This window comes from Erinaceus europaeus, chromosome 11 (genome assembly GCF_950295315.1).
Source record: "Erinaceus europaeus chromosome 11, mEriEur2.1, whole genome shotgun sequence".
Lineage (NCBI taxonomy): Eukaryota > Metazoa > Chordata > Mammalia > Eulipotyphla > Erinaceidae > Erinaceus > Erinaceus europaeus.
In genome coordinates this window covers 59,520,148-59,538,056 of record NC_080172.1, presented here as the reverse complement: position 1 = coordinate 59,538,056, position 17,909 = coordinate 59,520,148, and positions in this window count along the sequence as shown.

Sequence of the window (17,909 nt, the reverse complement as noted above, 5' to 3'; positions counted from 1 at the left end):
CCCCTCAGTACAGTACAGGGCTTGCCTTCTTTTCCCCTTGCCACCCCTCAGCCCTTCTTGTGGTCATATCCCCCCCACATCAGTCTCAAGTGTCTCCAGGCCAGGGTTGGTCATCAAGGCAGACACCTTATGAATATACATAGTCTGTCAGGGTCCCTTCCACAACACTTGTTCCTAATTTAGCACTGGATGGCTCTACTTCAGGACATAGTGATGAGCCACCAGGCACTTAAGGGGGAGGGGGGAGGTGAAAGATCTGTCTACTTCAGGGTCAAGTCTGAAAACACCTCCTGCTTTCAGAGTTAGTGTGAAGGGCCCCTCAAGGGGCAGTAATCCCATCCTGAGTGCTGCTAACGACTCTCACTTCACAGCTATCTTTGCTTTAGGCACATGCTAGCAGTCCTTACCTCTGATGCCACACGGTAAGGTAATCACAGTCTGCCTGCCAGATGGATGTAGATTGTGTTAACTATTCTTCTCTTGAAAGCTAAATTTGGGGATTGAGCTGCTCCCTTGAGGCAGTGAGGGTGAGGAGGGGGAAGGGTACAGGGGAGAGTTGTAGGGAACTCAGCTAGTTGGTTATTTTATTTTACCTCAGCCCCTCCTGTTCAAGGCCAGATGATCTGTGTCTAATTCACCAGCTCTCCCCTGTTTTCAGCAAAACATTACCTGGAATGATCTGTCTATACTTGCAAGTCCAGCCACATTTAGAGAGAGCCCCTTGTAAAGCCCCAGTGTAAGGAGACCGGGATGAAGCTAGAGGACTGACAAAGACCTCACCCTTACAGGGCTGAGACGGGTGGTGAGTGATTGAGTCCTCCCTTGGGACATCTTCTGACTCAGCGTGATGAACAGGGATGAGGCTGCTGCCCACTGTGCTTAGGCTGACATAACCTGGTCAGGCTTGCTGTCCCCACTGCTGCCCCTATGTCCCTTGCCGCCTAACGAGTTGACCCTTGAGCACACTGGTTTCTGGAAGCAGCCCAAGACCACAGACTGGCAGTTTCCCTGGACAGCTTTCAAACCAGGCATTCTCGGAATGCTCTTGGAGGACATGTGAGGGAGGGAGAGAAGAGCAGAGCAAGGGGGAGCTTAGAACCTCTGACCTGACTCAGCAGATTATGCCAACTTTGCTTGACTGTCCTTGAGTAAAGGACTTCCCAGAGAAATAATTTATTTGGAGGGAGAAAAGGTGGGTAAAACTGGTACCCAACCCCAGCTTCCAAGTGGGCTTGCATCATCCTAAGCTTTCCCAAAGCAACAAGAGTAAAATAATGAAAGGAGTGCTCATTCTTGCACTCATTGCAACCTTTTCTCACTTAGGTCTCTCCCTCTTCGTAAAATTACTTAAACAATAAAACAGCTTCTGAATGTTGACCCTAGTGACTGTCTCCCCTTATCACATCAGCTGAACCCTTCTGATGACCCTCCATAATGCTGACATTCCCCCTGTGTGAGTCTGGCAACCATTGCCCTGCCCCATCTAAGCTCTTCTTGGCAACTCCAGCACTTAAGTGCATCTCTGTGCAGCCTCTCAAACTCCTGGGTAGTTGTGTTATGTGCTACATGTCTCCTTGGCATTCTTCTACCATACCTGACATTTTGCCAACCTGCATACTTGTGGCTAATTCATTCAACTTTCTTGTGATCATCCAGGAAAGTTTCACTTTTGCACACTTTACTGTAGCATTCATGACTGGTAATCAGTATAGATTGCAAGTTCTGGTACACAACAAGGTCCAAAATATGTAGGTCAGGCTGTAACCATTTTAACATCTGGCACCATCAGTTCTCAGTGAATGAATGAATCTTCACACCAGACTTTTCCCCCTGCTGCCCAAATAGCCATATGTTTTAACATTTCACTTACAGCTTGAGTTTTTCTTGGCTGAGAGCTGATTTCACCCTAGGGGAATCCATGCGTAAGCTTGCCAGCAATCTAGGTTTAGGGCCTCTTCCTCTCTAAAGACTTTGAAGTTGGAAATTATGAAGTGCAATAATGGAATACATGGAATTAGGACGTCCAGAAAGGGCTGTGAGACCATGGCAAGTGGGAGTAGAAGATACGATGACGTCTACAGCTACAGAAGCACAGGTCCTTGAGTCTCTGGGTCTTTAACGCTTGATTCTTTTTTACTATTATTATCTTCATTGGATAGACACAGCCAAGAATTGAGAGGGAAGGGGATGATAAAGAGGGAGGAGGCAGACACCTGCAGCACTGCTTCACCACTTGTGAAGCTTTCCCCTTGCAGGTGAGGACGGGGCTCAAACATGGGTCCTTGTGCACTAAAGCATGTGCTCAACCAGGTGTACCATCACCTGACTCCCACAGTCTCTGGGTCTTGAATGATCTTGAAGGATCTTTTCCTACCTCCCTGTTATCTCCTCTAGCATACTTGATTAGTGCTCTGCTCCTTAGAGTTCGTACTTCCTTCTTTTTCTTTTTTTTTTTTTTTGCCTCCAGGGTTATCACTGAGGCTTGGTGCCTGCACTAGGAATCCACAGCTCCTAGTGGCCATCTTTTTTTTTTTTTTTTTCCCCATTCCATTGTTGCTATTGTTGGATAGGATAGAGAGAAACAGAGAGGAGGGGAAAACAGAATGGGAGAGAAAGACACACCCGCAGACCTGCAGGTGGTGATCTGGGGGCTCAAACCAGGATCCTTGCACTGGTGCACTACCACCCAGTCCCCAGAGTTCTTATTTCCAACTAATTATTTTATTCTGCAGTTATTTACTATTGAAGTAACACTGCATTATAATATAAGGAAAGGCTCAATTGTGCACTAGTGGAAACCAGCATATAAATATATTGTATTAAGTTGACCACAGAAAATATCTCTTCTTCCCTGCTAACCTCTAAGCCTTCCTTTCTATATTACTGGTGCTCAGCTCAGTGCCTTAAAGAGAACTTGGCAAAGTGACCTTGTATTTTTTTTTAACTAATTTATTTGAGAGAGTGAGTATGTGTGCATGTAAGAGACCACAGCATCATATGTTCCTTTAATGCAGTGGAGATCAAGCTCCAGCCTGTGTTGTGCACATGGCAGAGCAGCATACTATGCAGGTGAGCTGTTTCAGTGGCCCAAAGACCGATTTACTAATGAGACAGAAAGAGAACCAGAGCATCTTGTATACTTGATACTAGGGATAGGACTCGAACTTTATACTCAGGTTCAACACTTCAACCACTGGACTACCTGCCAGCTGCTAATACCACCCCTCACCCCCACCTCCCATCTAAAGAAAAGGTCAGTTCTGGTTCCGAATAGTGACAGGAAGATTCTTGAACTCACCACCTCCCACAGACACACCAATATCTACAACTATATATGACATAATTTCCTCTGGTCAAGAAATCCTAAAACTAGCAGATTGACTCCCATGCATCAGGCAAAGAACACCCCACAGGGAAACAGCTTGTGAGAAAAATGACTGAAGATAAAAAAATTTCACTGTAAGCCCCACCCCAAGTCAGCAACCCATAGCAGAAGAAAATGCAAGGCCCATACCTGCTTGAGGAAGGAAAGTTTTAAACCCCACATTGGCACTCGTATTTAATTATAAATATTATTATTTTTTATTTATTTTACCAGAACACTGCTCAGCTTTGGTTTCTGGTGGTCTTAGGGATTGATCCTGGGACCTTAGAATCTCAGGCATGGAAGTCTTTTGCATAATCACTATGCTCTCTCCTCAGCCCAGGCACCACAACTTTTTTTAAGAATTTTTTTTATACTTACTTATTTTCCCTTTTCTTGTCCTTGTTTTTTATCGTTGTAGTTATTATTGTTGTTATTGATGTAGTTGTTGGATAGGACAGAGAGTAATCAAGAGATGAGGGGAAGACGGGGAGAGAAAGACACCTGCAGACCTGCCTGTGAACTAACTCCCCTGCTGGGGGCTTGAACCGGGATCCTTACGCCAGTCCTTGAGCTTTGGCGCCACTTGCGCTTAACCTGCTGCACTACTGCCTGACTCCCAGCACCACAACTTTTAAGACTTATATCTGGAGCTGAGTAGCCTCATACCTGGTAGAGCAAACATGTTATAATGCACCAGGCCCCAGATTCAAGCCCCTCAGTCCCCGCCTGTCGGGAAGGAGGAGCTTCAGTTGTGGCAAAACAGTGTTTCATGTGTGCCTCCCTCCTCTTCCTCTCTATCTCCCCATTCCCTATCAGTTTCTCTGTCTCTACCCAATAAACTAATTTTATAAAAGATTTGTGCCCGAGAGATAAGTCCTCCAAATATCGGTCCAGCAGAGCTCAAATTGAGAAGGCTCAGACAGTTTATTGAGAAATGACTTTTTAAAAAATTATTTATTCCCTTTTGTTGCCCTTGTTTTACTGTTGTCGTCGTTGTTGGATAGGACAGAGAGAAATGGAGAGAGGAGGGGAAGACAGAGAGGGGGAGAGAAAGACACCTGCAGACCTGCTTCACCACCTGTGAAGCGACTCCCCTGCAGGTGGGGAGCTGGGGGCTTGAACAGGGATCTTTACACTGGTCCTTGCGCTTTGTGCCACATGCACTTAACCCACTGTGCTACCACCTGACTCCCGAGAAATGACTCTTAAGGGCGCTCATGTGCTTAGCTCACTTGCCCAAGGCCCAGCAGAGACAACCAACTGGGAAGCGCACATTTCAGCTGAAAGAAGTTGTTAAAACATCTCTTTAAGTATTGATTCATTAGATAGGACAAAAAGAAGTTGAGAGGGAAGAGGGGAAACAGGAAGAGAGAAAGATACCTGCAGCACTGCTTCACCACTAGTGAAGCTTCCTCCCTGCAGGTGGTCTCTGGGGGTTTAAACCTAGGTCCTTGCACATTGGAAGGTATGTGTTCAACCAAGTGTGCAGTGGCAGTGGCCCAGCTTTCACGTGACAAGTTTATTCACCCACTTTAGAGCTTGGTTTCAAAGACAGGCATCTATCTTTATATTGATAACACATATCTAGGGCCTGCTGGGGTACTCTTGGGGAAGGGAGGCCAGTGGGTACCATCTGTGTGTTCTCCCTGTGCTTCATGCCAGCCCTCCAGGAGCAGGGAAGGCTTGAGTTGGTGCTCAAACATAAGACTGGAAAGTTTCTTGGAAATGAAGAGCAACTCAAATGGATTTGCCGCCCCCCCCCCCCCCCCAGCTGCTGGGTGACCTAGCTGTAATTTGCATAACTGGGAGCAAGAAGGCATGCAGCTCTAATCCCAGCCAGTTCCAGGCTGCCCACCCAGGGAGACTAGTGACTTGCCTTCTCAGCTGGCTGCTGTTGTGGGAGGGCTGTGAGCTGAGGGGGAGGTGGTGGGTCCCTACCTTCCTGCAGACTCTTTGCTAAGACTGTTCACTGGTCAGTGATTCTATTACTATATATTCTCACTAGTTCAGTTCTGGCTTGTGGTGTGGTGGTGATTGAGCCTCAGGCTTGAAAGTCTGTCCATAACCATTATGCTCTCTTTGGAGTGCAGTCAGTGATTCTGGCACTGTCCTTCCCATTCTGTCACCTCTTTCTCTTTTTTCTTCTTCATTTTAATCATTTTTTATTTGTAATTAATAGTAGATAATAAGACTAAGATTACAGGGTATAGTTCCACATTGCACCCATCACCAAAGCTCTGTGTGCCCAACCTCTTTCCTCCCAAAGATAATCACCAAGCTTCGAAGTCTTAGAAATAGTTTGTTTGATTTTGTTTTGTTATGCCAAAACAAGTTTATGTGTATAAATTTTGTAGATTCTACATGAGTGAAACCATCTGGTAGTTGTCTTTCTTTTCTTATTTTACTAAGCCTCATCACTTCCAGTTTCAACCATTTTGTCCCAAAGGACACAACATTATCTTTTTTTTTGATTGCCGAGTAGTATTCCATGGAGATATCTTCTTTATCCAATCATCTGTTGATAGGCACTCACTCTTCAGTGCGTGTGCATAATCCAGCTATGAACACATGTCCCTTTAAATTAGTGTTTATATGCCCCTGGGTAAATGCCAAAGATCCACTTTGCCTTCTGTAGGCAGTAAGGAACCCTTCCCACATTCAGTACTGCCTTGCTGTATTTGTACAGAGGAGAGCAGAACTGTTAAAAGATGTTGCAGAGTAACATGAAGAATCAATAATGTAATTGATTCTTTTTTTTTTTTTTTTCCGTTCATAGTGTCAGGGCTCAAACTTGGACTGTGTGCATGGTAAGGCATGCATACTATCTGGTGTAATTACTTTCTTGATAAAGCAGGTCAGAAATGTTGCTAAAATAGTTCCCTTGGATAGTGTGTCTGCTGTGCCATGCACAAGCCCCAGGTTCAAGTCCAGCCCCTACTATACTGAAGGAAACCTTGGTGCTATGGCATCTTTTCTTCTCTCTATGTCTCCATGTCTCTCTCTGAAAAAGTCAGCTTGGAGCAGTAAAACCCTGATGACCGCAAAAATAAAAATAACTGGTTGTGTAGTTTAAAATTTTTCCTAAAATGATAGACATAAGGACATGATTTCTAACTAAACATTGTGCCCCAAATGGCAGTTTCATCCTTTACAACACTAAGTCTTCTGTGTGTGGGTACTTTCCAAAAAATAAGCAGTGAACCATTCACTGTCTATTCTTCAGCACACGTGTGGGTGTGTGTGTGTGTGTGTGTGTATTTACCACTGAAGAAGCCTAGACTCAGCAGGTCTCCTACCCCACTTCTCTTATCTCTGGAGTCTGCTCAGCAATCCCTTTCAGGGGAAGGGAACAAGCTGTCACTGAAAACACAAACTATGTACCCACAGTATTATCTTTGAGGCTTTACACTGATTACCTCTGAAGGAAATATTATTTGAGCTGTGCAGAAAGGGGAAACTGAGGCTCAAAGAGAGCAGTAACTTGTGAAATGTGACAGGCAGTCTTTGTGCACAAAAGTGATAGGTCTCTCCACCACATGGAGCTGTCTCCCTCCAGGGACCAGGAGATCAGATCCCACACACTCCTACAGGGTCAGAGAGACATGTGTGTCCACACACAGAGACACCCAGCACTGTACACTGGCTCCCAAGCAGGAGCTAGTAAGCAAGGGTGGCAGCAACTTTCCAGTTGCTCAGCAAACTGCCTCCTTTTCTCCTGAGCATTCAGTGATGCCATATTCCCCAGCTTCCCTTGGGAAGTGTAGTGATGTTACCATTGTAGGCAATGGAAGGTGAGCCGACCTGACATATAGGTCACTTCCCAGCCTAGCACTTAACACCCTCCACCTCTTCCTAAACCCATACACTGAATAGAGAAAGAGATAGGCCCCAAAGTAGTGGTTTCTAGTCACTGAAATGACCTGGGGAACTGTAGCTAACTTCATGTCCAGGCTGCCTTACAGAACAATGAGAGCAGAATCTCTGGGAGGATCCAGTTTTCCAAATAATTCTAATACACAGTCAACATTAAGAATGATTGCCCTACAAAAAGGATGTGTGTGAGAGTATGTGTAGGAAACATGGAATTTCTCCCCCTCTGCATGGTACCATACTTATTTTTAATAAACTCTTTTCCCATAACACACACACACACACACACACACACAAGAATAATTGCCCTGGGGCCAGGCGCTGGCACACCTGGTTTGAGCACATGTGTTTCAATGCACATGGACCCGGGTTCAAGCTCCCCAGTCCCAATCTGCAAAGGGGAAGCTTCATGAACAGTGAAGCAAGTCTTCAGGTGTCTGTCTTTTTCTTTATCTCCATCTTCCCTCTTGATTTCTTTGTGTCTCCATCCAATAAGAAATTAAATAAAGTGTGTGTGTGTGTGTGTGTGTGTGTGTGTGTGTGTGTGTGTGTGTGTGTGATGATTGCCCTGTGACTGGGGCAGCAGATCAGTAATAAAGTGCCCTGGGTTCAGTCTATGAGGCCCTGTGTTCGATTCCTGACACTACAAGAAAAGAACGAGAAAAATAGGAGGCTGAAAGATAGATAGCTCACCTGGTAGAACGTATGCACATAAGCCAGATTTAAACCCCGGCACAATACATATGGCACTAGGGGAAACTTCAAATCCACTGCTACTGTGGCTCCCTCCATCTGAAATAAAAAGAATGAAAAAGTCAATGTTAGAGAGGTGAAATTGCAGAAGGCTGACAGACTGCAATACAAGTAAGCTGACCAACCACAAAAGCCATCACTCTTAGAGCAAGCGTTCTCAGTTCTCAGCATCTTCTTGTCCTCTGCCTATCCCATGCAGTAGCAGCAGCAGCACCTGGGAAGACAACAGAAAAAAAAGTTAAAAAGGATTTTCTCAGCCCCATCCTAGACTTCTTGAATACAAACTCTGATGCATCATATTTTTAGCTCTCCAAGTGAGACCGATGCCCTGAAGTTTTAGGAAGGTAGACAAAACAGGAGGAATATGCATATTGGCATGTGAGTGAGACATGAACCCTTGAGACATGTTACATCTTTGCTAAACATTCCTGTAGCTTAAGACTGTGGACAGTCAGAAAGTGGGACCAAACAAGGGTGGATGAGAGCTTCCTGCCTTATACCAACTTGTTTGATTATTACATTTTTAGGAATTTTGCAAGCCTTTGACCTTATACTGGTAAGCTGAAATTGGCTAAGGTTGGAATATTTACAACCATGGAAATCATCAGAAGCTGCAAACCTGGGCTTGTTTACCCAGAGAGTTGCTTGTTAAACGTTAACTAGCACATCTTTAGGAGCAAATGGACATTATGGTGCAACGACCCTAGACTGTAATGAATTAGCAAGGAAATGTAGCAAGGAAATGGCACCAATGTATGAGATCTTGAGGCCCAGCCAGCACTCTGGCTTTTCTGGAAAATAGCTTGCTTCTGGCACGACCTTGTGTTTAGAGCTTCCAGAATCTGAGAAAGGACTATAGGAGGCAGCAGGGGTTAATGGTTATGATTATCTTACAGGTTGAGAAGAACTGATAATTTTTGCTCTATTTGGTTTATTTGCTAATGGAATGGAGCCTAGGGCATCTCATAAAATAAAATAAGTAGAACTAATGCTCCCCATCGCCATCACTTGGCTAGAGCAAGCACCAACAGTTGCCAATTCTACTGATATTTCATCTAGTCTCCCATCTTCAGGCTCAGTTTTTTCTTTCAGGAGTTTGTTTGGAAACGGAGGTAAGAGAGTAAAAGGTATCACAGCACCAAAGCTTCCTTCAATGTAGTAAACCTGGGTTGTGCACATAATAAAGCAGCACACAGTCCAAGTGAGCTGTTTCACCAGCCCATTTCAGGAGTATTTTAAATCATATCCTGGTATTCCACCCCAAAATACTTGTGCATGCACTCTAACAGAAATTACCTTTGCAAAAATAAAAAAAATGCCACGTTGACAACCTTGTAAATCAATATTACATCACTAATAAAAATTTTTTTTAAAGTTGCTTTTCTTTAAATCTAAACTTTGCTTTTGAAACTCCATATTGCCTTGGGACCTACTAACCCATAATTAGCAACTTCATAAGGACTTGCTAGTACACCTCTTCTTTCAACCACAGACACAATGGAACCTACAGTGCCTCTTCCAAAAAGAGCTCTAAGGAACATCCTCACACACAGCCCCTGAAACCTTCTTGAAAACCTCTGGAAGCAGAACTGCTAGTCATTTGGCATCTGTCCTGACACAGCCGATCAAGACCACCTGATCCTCCCAGATGGCTGTTGCTCCACATTCCCACTAGCTGAGTGGTTGGTATTTATTACTAGTAGTTGGTATTACCCATCTTTCAAAGTTCTGTTGGCCTAATAGGTGGAAAGTCTCATTTGAAGTCACATTTCTTTGGTGATAAACATAATTTCGAGTGTTTTGTCATATGTTTGTTAGCATTCAGGATTAACTCCACTACAGGATGTTTAAAAAGTCATGACACGTTTACATAGAAAAACAAAAAAAGTAAGTCCTGATTTTTCTGACAACCCAATATAAACTGCATATTCATATCTTTTGCCTATTTCTCTACTGGGGTTGATTTTTTTGTTCCTAATTTGTAGGGGTCTCCTCTGTGCACTAAATATTAGTGCCTCTGGCCCATGGTCAGAGCACTACTTCTGATCAAGAGTCCACATTTCCTTGCTATCGTCAGTTCCAGGGTGGGGGTAGGAGAGGAGTGTCTACTCTGTCTCACTTTTTTTGTTTGTTTGCTTTGTTCTAGTTTAATATTTATTCATTTTTGGGAGGCGAGAATTCTACCACTGAACTACCAGTGCCTAGCTATTTATTCATTTCTTGTTATCACTGGGACTTCACTGCTCCAAACCAACTTTTTCAGATTGAAAGGCAGAGATAAACATAGAGAAATACATCACAGCACCAAATCTTCCTCAGGAGCAGTGGGGGGCAGACTTGCACCTGGCTCATGCCCATGGCCAAGAAGATGCACTATCCAGGTAAGCTGTCTTTCTGGCCCTGTTACTCACTTATTAACGTCACCTACTTTTAAAAAATTTTTATTATTTTTTAATTTATTTATAAAATGAAAAATATCAACAAGACCATAGGATAAGAGGGGTACAGTTCCACACAATTCCCACCACCAGAGTTCCATATCCCATCCCCTGCCTTGAAAGCTTTCCTATTCTTTATCCCTGTGGGAGCATGGACTCGGGATCATTATGGGGTACAGGAGGTGGAAGGTCTGGCTTTTGTAATTGCTTCTCCACTGAACATGGGCGTTGACAGGTCAATCCACACTCCCAGCCTGTTTCTGTCTTTGCCTAGTGGGGCAGGTTTCTGGAGAGGTGGGGTTCCAGGGTACACTGGTGAGGTTGTCTGTCCAGGGAAGTTGTCTATTCTTTATTCCTCTGAGAATATGGACCAACATTCTTTTTTTTTTAATTTTTTATTTATAAAAAGGAAACATTGACAAAACCATAGGATAAGAGGGGTACAACTCCACACAATTCTCACCACCAGAACTCCATATCCCATCCCCTCCCTGATAGCTTTCCTATTCTTTAACCCTCTGGGAGTATGGACCCAAGGTCATTGTGGGATGCAGAAGGTGGGAAGTCTGGCTTCTGTAATTGCTTCCCCGATGAACATGGGCATTGACAGGTTGATCCATACTCTTTCCCCAGTGGGGAAGGGCTTTGGGGAATTGGAGCTCCAGGACACATTGGTGGGGTTGTCTATACAGGGAAGTCTGGTTGGCATCATGCTAGCATGTGGAACCTGGTGGCTGAAAAGAGAGTTAACATACAAAGCCAAACAAATTGTTAAATAATCATGGACCTAAAGGCTAAAATAGTGCAGATGAAGAGTTGGGGGGTCCTCCATTTTGCAGATAGCTAGTAGGCATATTTTAGTTATATTCTAAAGGGCCTGTAGCTATACTAGTTTGTTTTTTTTTTCTTTTATCCCCTGAGCCTGAAATCTGATATGCATGTGGATCCAAGTTATTGTCTGGGGAGATGATGTCATGGCTGGAAAAAGGCCCAGAAAGCTGGATCAGGGAAGAGAGTAGCTCCCTAATATGGGAAAGGTGTATAAATATTGTTGACTGTAAACCCCATCAATCTGATGTGATCTGGGGCCCATAATAGCTTAGGAGTCTATGTGACCTCTGCATCCCTGTAGATTTGACCTCACATTCTGTGGTCATGAGTAGGAACATTCCAAGCTGCCCCAATATCGACCCATCTTCCTCAGGTGTATCATAGAGTATGTTGTCAATCCTCCATTCGGAGGATGGAACATTCTCTACCATTGTTGATCCAAGTTAAGGGCAAGGTCCTATGGGGGCCCACAAAGGGGTCTATTGTGTTGTTCCTGACAGGAATGACCAGTAACAATGGAGAGAGGGATTTATTCGAGGTCTAGGCCCATTATGTCTGTTTGGGAATCTCAGGACTTCCTGAATAGGGCCCCAGCTGATGGGGTAGCCTAATAGGGGTGTCACTTACTTCTTTCCAGTGATAGGCTGAGGACAGAGATGTGACCAAATCACCACTGAGAAGTAAGTCAGCAGAGAAATTCCAACAGAGGTTTCCTAACTCTGAGACTTATAAGAAGAGTCAGTCTCTCCTTTCTCTAGATGCCCCTAGGTGTGATATGTCACCCTTGCAGTCATCTTGCTCATTGGGTCTAAGGTAAGATCTACCATAAAGGCTTGGCATCTTTAGTGGCATGGCGGAGCCTATATTAATATCCTTGGAATCTGTCCCACCTGTAGACTAATTTTTAAGCAAGACAATAAATGTAATTCTTGTCTAAATTGAGATAGCATTTCTGTTGTTTCTAGAAAAAGTGTGATAAACAGATGCAGTTCCTAATCCAGAGGTTCCAGGAATAATATATATATCTTACCAGAATACTCTTCAGCTTATGGTGGTGCTAGGAATTGAACCTGGGACCTTAGAGCCTCCAGCATGAAAGTATTTTGAATAACCACTATAGTACTTCCCAGGCCCAACATAACCTTTTCTGGTAGTTGAGGTACTCAAATGATCTAGTCAATTCAATATTGTGTTTGTGTGTGTGTGTATTTTAATATTTTATTTTTTAAATTTATTTTGGATAGAGACAGAGAGAAATTGAGAGATAAGGAGAGGATAGAGAAGGAGACAGAAAGAGAGACATCTGTAGTGCTACTGCTTAACCACTCATAAAGTTTCTCTCCTGTAGGTGGAAACTGAGGGCTTTAACCTAGCCCTTATGCACTGTAACATGTATACTCAACCAGGTTGGCCACTGCGTGCCCCCTTACTCTTTTTTTTTTTAATGGGCCATGACCCCAAGGTAGAAAAATGCTGCTCTAAGTCTAAACTCCCAAATTGGGCCTGAAAGGAAACTAAGTTTTAATCAAGTAAGATAGGAGACAGGGAGGGTGGTGAGAAGAGGCTTTTTTTTTTCCCTACAAGGTTCTCAGTAGACAGAGGCTAATCAGATATCTCCCCCACACTCCACTACCCCCACCCTCACTAGGATCACTACAGAGTGAGCTTTTGATAAGGTTTTGTTGCTTGGCTGTGTCCCCCTCCCAAGTCCTCCTCCCCCAACAATGGGTTTTTGCAGTCTTATTCTGCCAGTAGATGAAGCTGAATTTCTTATCTCACCTCGGCCTGGCCTCAAGATGCTGTGGGCCCTACAGCCTACTAATTAGCGATGGCTGACTGGATTACTAGGGCCCTAGTTTGGCGGCTGTGCCCAGTTCTAAATTCAATATCCAGTGCCCCACAGGGTAAGGGCACACCTTGATAAGCCCCCAAGACAAAGCAGGAAGACAGACAGGGTTTGTTCCACAGAGTGTTCACCCTCTGAATGCAGTTTTTGTTTGTGCCCCAAGGCTGGGAACATTCCATCACCTGGCAAACTCCCTGTCTCCTCAAGGTCAGTCCTTCCTCAGCATTTCTCTCTGCAAACATTTCCCACGATTGCCCTCCTCCTGCCCTCCTGGCTTTGGGGGCAGTTACATAACTCTTAGGAAGACCTAGAAATACAAGCATATGGTGTCCTCAATTTCTGACACAGACTGGCTTCTTCACATTTTTAGCTGGTGCTGAGAGACTGGCTTCACACACAGGCAAGCACATGCATACACACAACTGACTCATAATCACCTTTCAACTGTAGGAGTTTTTTTTTTTTTTTAATCAAATCTAACATCTGGCCACATCAAGGTGAAAGCACAAGACATTTTGTCCCAATAACTGGCAGGGAGGGGAGAGCATTTCTTAGATCAGGTGAATGGGAAGGTCTCCAAGGCAGAATTCAAGGAGACCTTGTCATAATGTCACTGCCACTACAGACCCAAAAGTCCTAGCACCTCTGAGTTTGTCTGAGCATTTGTCAAGTGTGGTGCCAAATCACAAAGTCACCATGAATTTATTGTGTGCTTCAGCAATGAATGGAAGCTTAGTGAAGGAAGCCTAGTTTTGGAGTGTGGTCCTTAGAAGAGAACCTGGAAAAGGTGTTCTGCAAAAACACTTAATTAAAAGCACTGAAACTGTGGTCTGGGAGGTGATGCAGAGGGTAAAGTGTAGGACTCAAAAGCATGAGGTCCTGAATTCAGTCCCTGGTACCACATATGCCAAAGTGATACTCTGGCTCTCTCTTTCTCATAAACTTTTTTTTTTTCAAATAAAAAGCACTGAAATTCATGATACAGAATGCATTTTACTTGGAGTGAAAACCATGAATATATATTTGCAAGTGGCTGAAAGCACACTAGCTAAAACTCAGAGCATCCTAGGCTCAGATTATGGCTTTGCTGTCATTCACTAACTGTAACCTTCATCAAGGTTTTTAACCTGCATCTTAGTTTTCCTGTATGCAAAATACACACAAGGCTGTGAGGCTTACAGGAACACCCAATGAATGACTGCACAGGAAAAGAGCTGTATGCATGCAGTAATATTCTCATTCACTTTAGACTCAGGTGGAATACCTTTCATTTAGACAATGGGGCAAAGAGTGACATATATGTTATTTTCTTTAGTAGCCAGTAAAGTCTGATTTACTGAAGAAATGAAGAAGGACTGGCCTAGGCAGGCCTCTGAGCTGGGGTATTTCCAAGTAGCTAACTGAAGCTCTCCACTCACCCAAAGGCTGCAGGACCTTCATCTGCTGGCAAGATGTGGGGGATATTTAATACTTACACCGGCTTGGCTCAAGAACCACAAGCCAGGGGGCCAAGTGGTGGCACACCTGGTTGGTCACACATGTTACAATGCATAATGACCCAGGGTTGGGCCCCCAGTCCCCAACTGCAGGAGGGAAGTTTTGCAAGTGGCAAAGCAGTATTGCATGTGTCCCTCTCTATCATCCCTTTCCTCCTGATTTCTGGCTGTCTCTACCCAATAAATAAAGATAAAAGAAATAGAAAGAGAGAAAGAAAGAGAGAGAGGAAGGAAGAAAGAAAGAAAGAAAGAAAGAAAGAAAGAAAGAAAGAAAGGGAAAAGGAAGGAAGGAAGGAAGAAGGAAGGAAGGAGGGAGGGAGGGAGGGAGGGAGGGAGGGAAGGAAGGAAGGAAGGAAGGAAGGAAGGAAGGAAGGAAGGAAGGAAGGAAGGAAGGAAGGAAGGAAGAGCGAGCCACAAGCCAAACTTATGTTCATGGGTTTAGAGACCAGCCAAGGGAACTCAGGAGGCCAACTTCCCTCCGGCTCTCTCTGCTCACGGGGTACTTGCTTTCTCTTTGCCCACCTGCACTCCTAAACCGGCGCTAGGTATGCATTTCCAGCCGCTCAGTTTTTATTCTCATCACAGTGAGAAAGATTTGCTACATCTTCCTCAATTCTGATTAAATGCCAGTTTTGTTTTTTCTTTATGTGCACTCCGATCTTAATTCTCACAAGACAGTCTACAAATGAGGTGGCCTGGTAGGAGGCCACTGCAGACCTCCTGTTGGAAAAAGCGGTGGCAGCAGAGAAAACGATTTATTCTGGCATCAACCGCTGTGTTAATCCCTTTAGATATAATCTTATCTAATCCCTTTAGAAACCCTGGGGCGTCCTCCTCACTGGAGAGTAAGATCTCTTCGGAGAGCCCTGTCTGTCCCTGCCTGGTGCTAAGAGTTTTGGCATTGCCGTCGCCTGGGCTATTTGGAAAGGCAGCTCCGGGTTGAGAAGGGGCCAATACACTGCCGGGCTGCTCATACACTGAGACGAAACACTGTGATGAGCATTTCTGGCCATATCTCTTCGTGCCCCACTCAGTCCTCAGAGGCCAAAGGGCAGGCCCGAGCAGTACAGAAAGCAAAGCCATTTAGAATTCAGGTTGGTTTCACCACACAACTAGCGTCTGGGGCGCACGGATTGGGTTTGTGCTACGGCGGCCGCCGAGGCTCCTGCTGCGGAGTTCGCGTTTAGTTGAGGATTCTCCGTGATCCTGGGACATTTGGAGAGTATATTTGCGGCTCCAGGCAGAGAATTTCGCAAGGACGAACATCTGGAAGCTGCCAGCTTGCGTGCACCTAGCCTAAAGACGTAATGCATTGCAGAAGCATACTAAGAGCAATCTAATGATTTTAAGGGCTCCACTCATTCTACCTTTAAGCAAAACAATGTTGTTCTTTGCATATTTTCACTTCATTCTGTTTTCATGTATATAGGGCTTTATTTTTACTTTGGATAAAATGCACATACTAATGTGAATCCATTGGTTTGATGTTACTATTGATATTTAAGGAGAAATTGCTTGGTATTTTGTTAGAACATAACTTTTGGGGCATTGTGAATTTGAGGGTTTTTAATAGTAGATTCATCTATATTACGGCTTGTGAATTTTCTTGTAGCAGAATTTCTTTTTTCCAATTAAAAGCCTCAGATATGTGTTATTTAAGACATATCATAGTGGAGTTGATCTGATGGAATCACAAGTCCACTTGTTTATCCCCCTCCCGCAAGGGACTATAATGTTTGAGAGGACAATGTTTGAGAACCACAAACCTATGTTTCTGCCCCCACCCCAGAAACTGGAAAGTAACAAACAAAGAACTAAGCTTAGGTCTCTTGCCTTCATATGGAAGCCTAAGCAGAGAGACTGACGTTTGGGTGCTTCCCACAATATTCTGTGCGGACACGGGGACATGGAGGCATATGAAGGTCACATGAAGTTTATAACTTGATGTAAAAAAGCAAGTAAGTTAAGATTTTCATTTGTGTGGGGATATATCCTAAGGAACCCAACACATCCATCCAAAAAGATCTGTGTACACATATGTTCTTGGCAGCACAATTTGTAATAGCCAAAACCTGGAAGCAACCCAGGTGTCCAACAACAGATGAGTGGCTGAGCAAGTTGTGGTATATATATGCAATGGAATACTACTCAGCTGTAAAAAATGGTGACTTCACAGTTTTCAGCCGATCTTGGATGGACCTTGAAAAAATCATGTTGAGTGAAATAAGTCAGAAACTGAAGGATGAATATGGGATGATCTCACTCTCAGGCCGAAGTTGAAAAACAAGATTAGAAAAGAAAACACAAGTCGAACCTGAAATGGAATTGGAGTATTACACCAAAGTAAAAGACTCTGGGGTGGGTGGGTGGGTAGGGAGAATACAGGTCCATGAAGGATGATAAATGACATAGTGGGGGTTGTATTGTTAAATGGGAATCTGGGGAATGTTATGCATGTACAAACTATTGTATTTACTGTTGAATGTAAAACATTAATTCCCCAATAAAGAAATAAATTATTTAAAAAAAAAAAGATTTTCATTTGTGGACTGGAAAAATAGCTCACCTGGATAGTGCACCTACTTTGCCAGTCACTCTTTCCAGGTTTGAGCCTGGCTTCCGTCACTCTGGAGAAAATTTTAGTGCTGTGTTTTCTTTCCCTCTCTCTCCTTCTCTCTTTCTACATGAAGAAATTAGCCCTGAGTGGTGAAGCTCTTGTGATGAAATATATATACCAAATTCCTACATGGTGCATGGCAGATAGAATTTTTTTTTCTTCTTTACCAAAACACTGCTCAGTTCTGACTTTCAGTGGTATGGAGGATTGAACCTGGGACTTTGGAGCCTCAGGCATGCAAGTCTCTGCACTCTAGCACATAGGATATATGTTATGTTTCTCATTTCAGAGGCTTTACTTAATAAAAATGGAAAAATCCATGATTTTTCTGCCTTCTCCATTGAATGAGACTTATGAAGTATTACAAAACATCTGTGGATTTCCTGTAGGCAAATATGTTTCTTTATTTACATGGTTTAAATTTATGCTGTATTTGTTGTTGTGTGCTAGGTCTTCCCACCTGTGGCCATTCTGTGGATGGAACTGGCAGCTGGTATGGTTTGTGTAGTGACAAAAGTAGCACCTGGGACAAAGGAGATAGTGTAGTGATTAGAGATAAGACTTTCATGCCTGAGACTACAAGGTCCCAGGTTCAATTCCTCACATCACTACAAACAAGAGCTGAACAGTGGCCTGGTCTCTCACTCCTCTGTATCTTTCTCTCTGTATCTCTCTCCTTAAAGTTAATAAA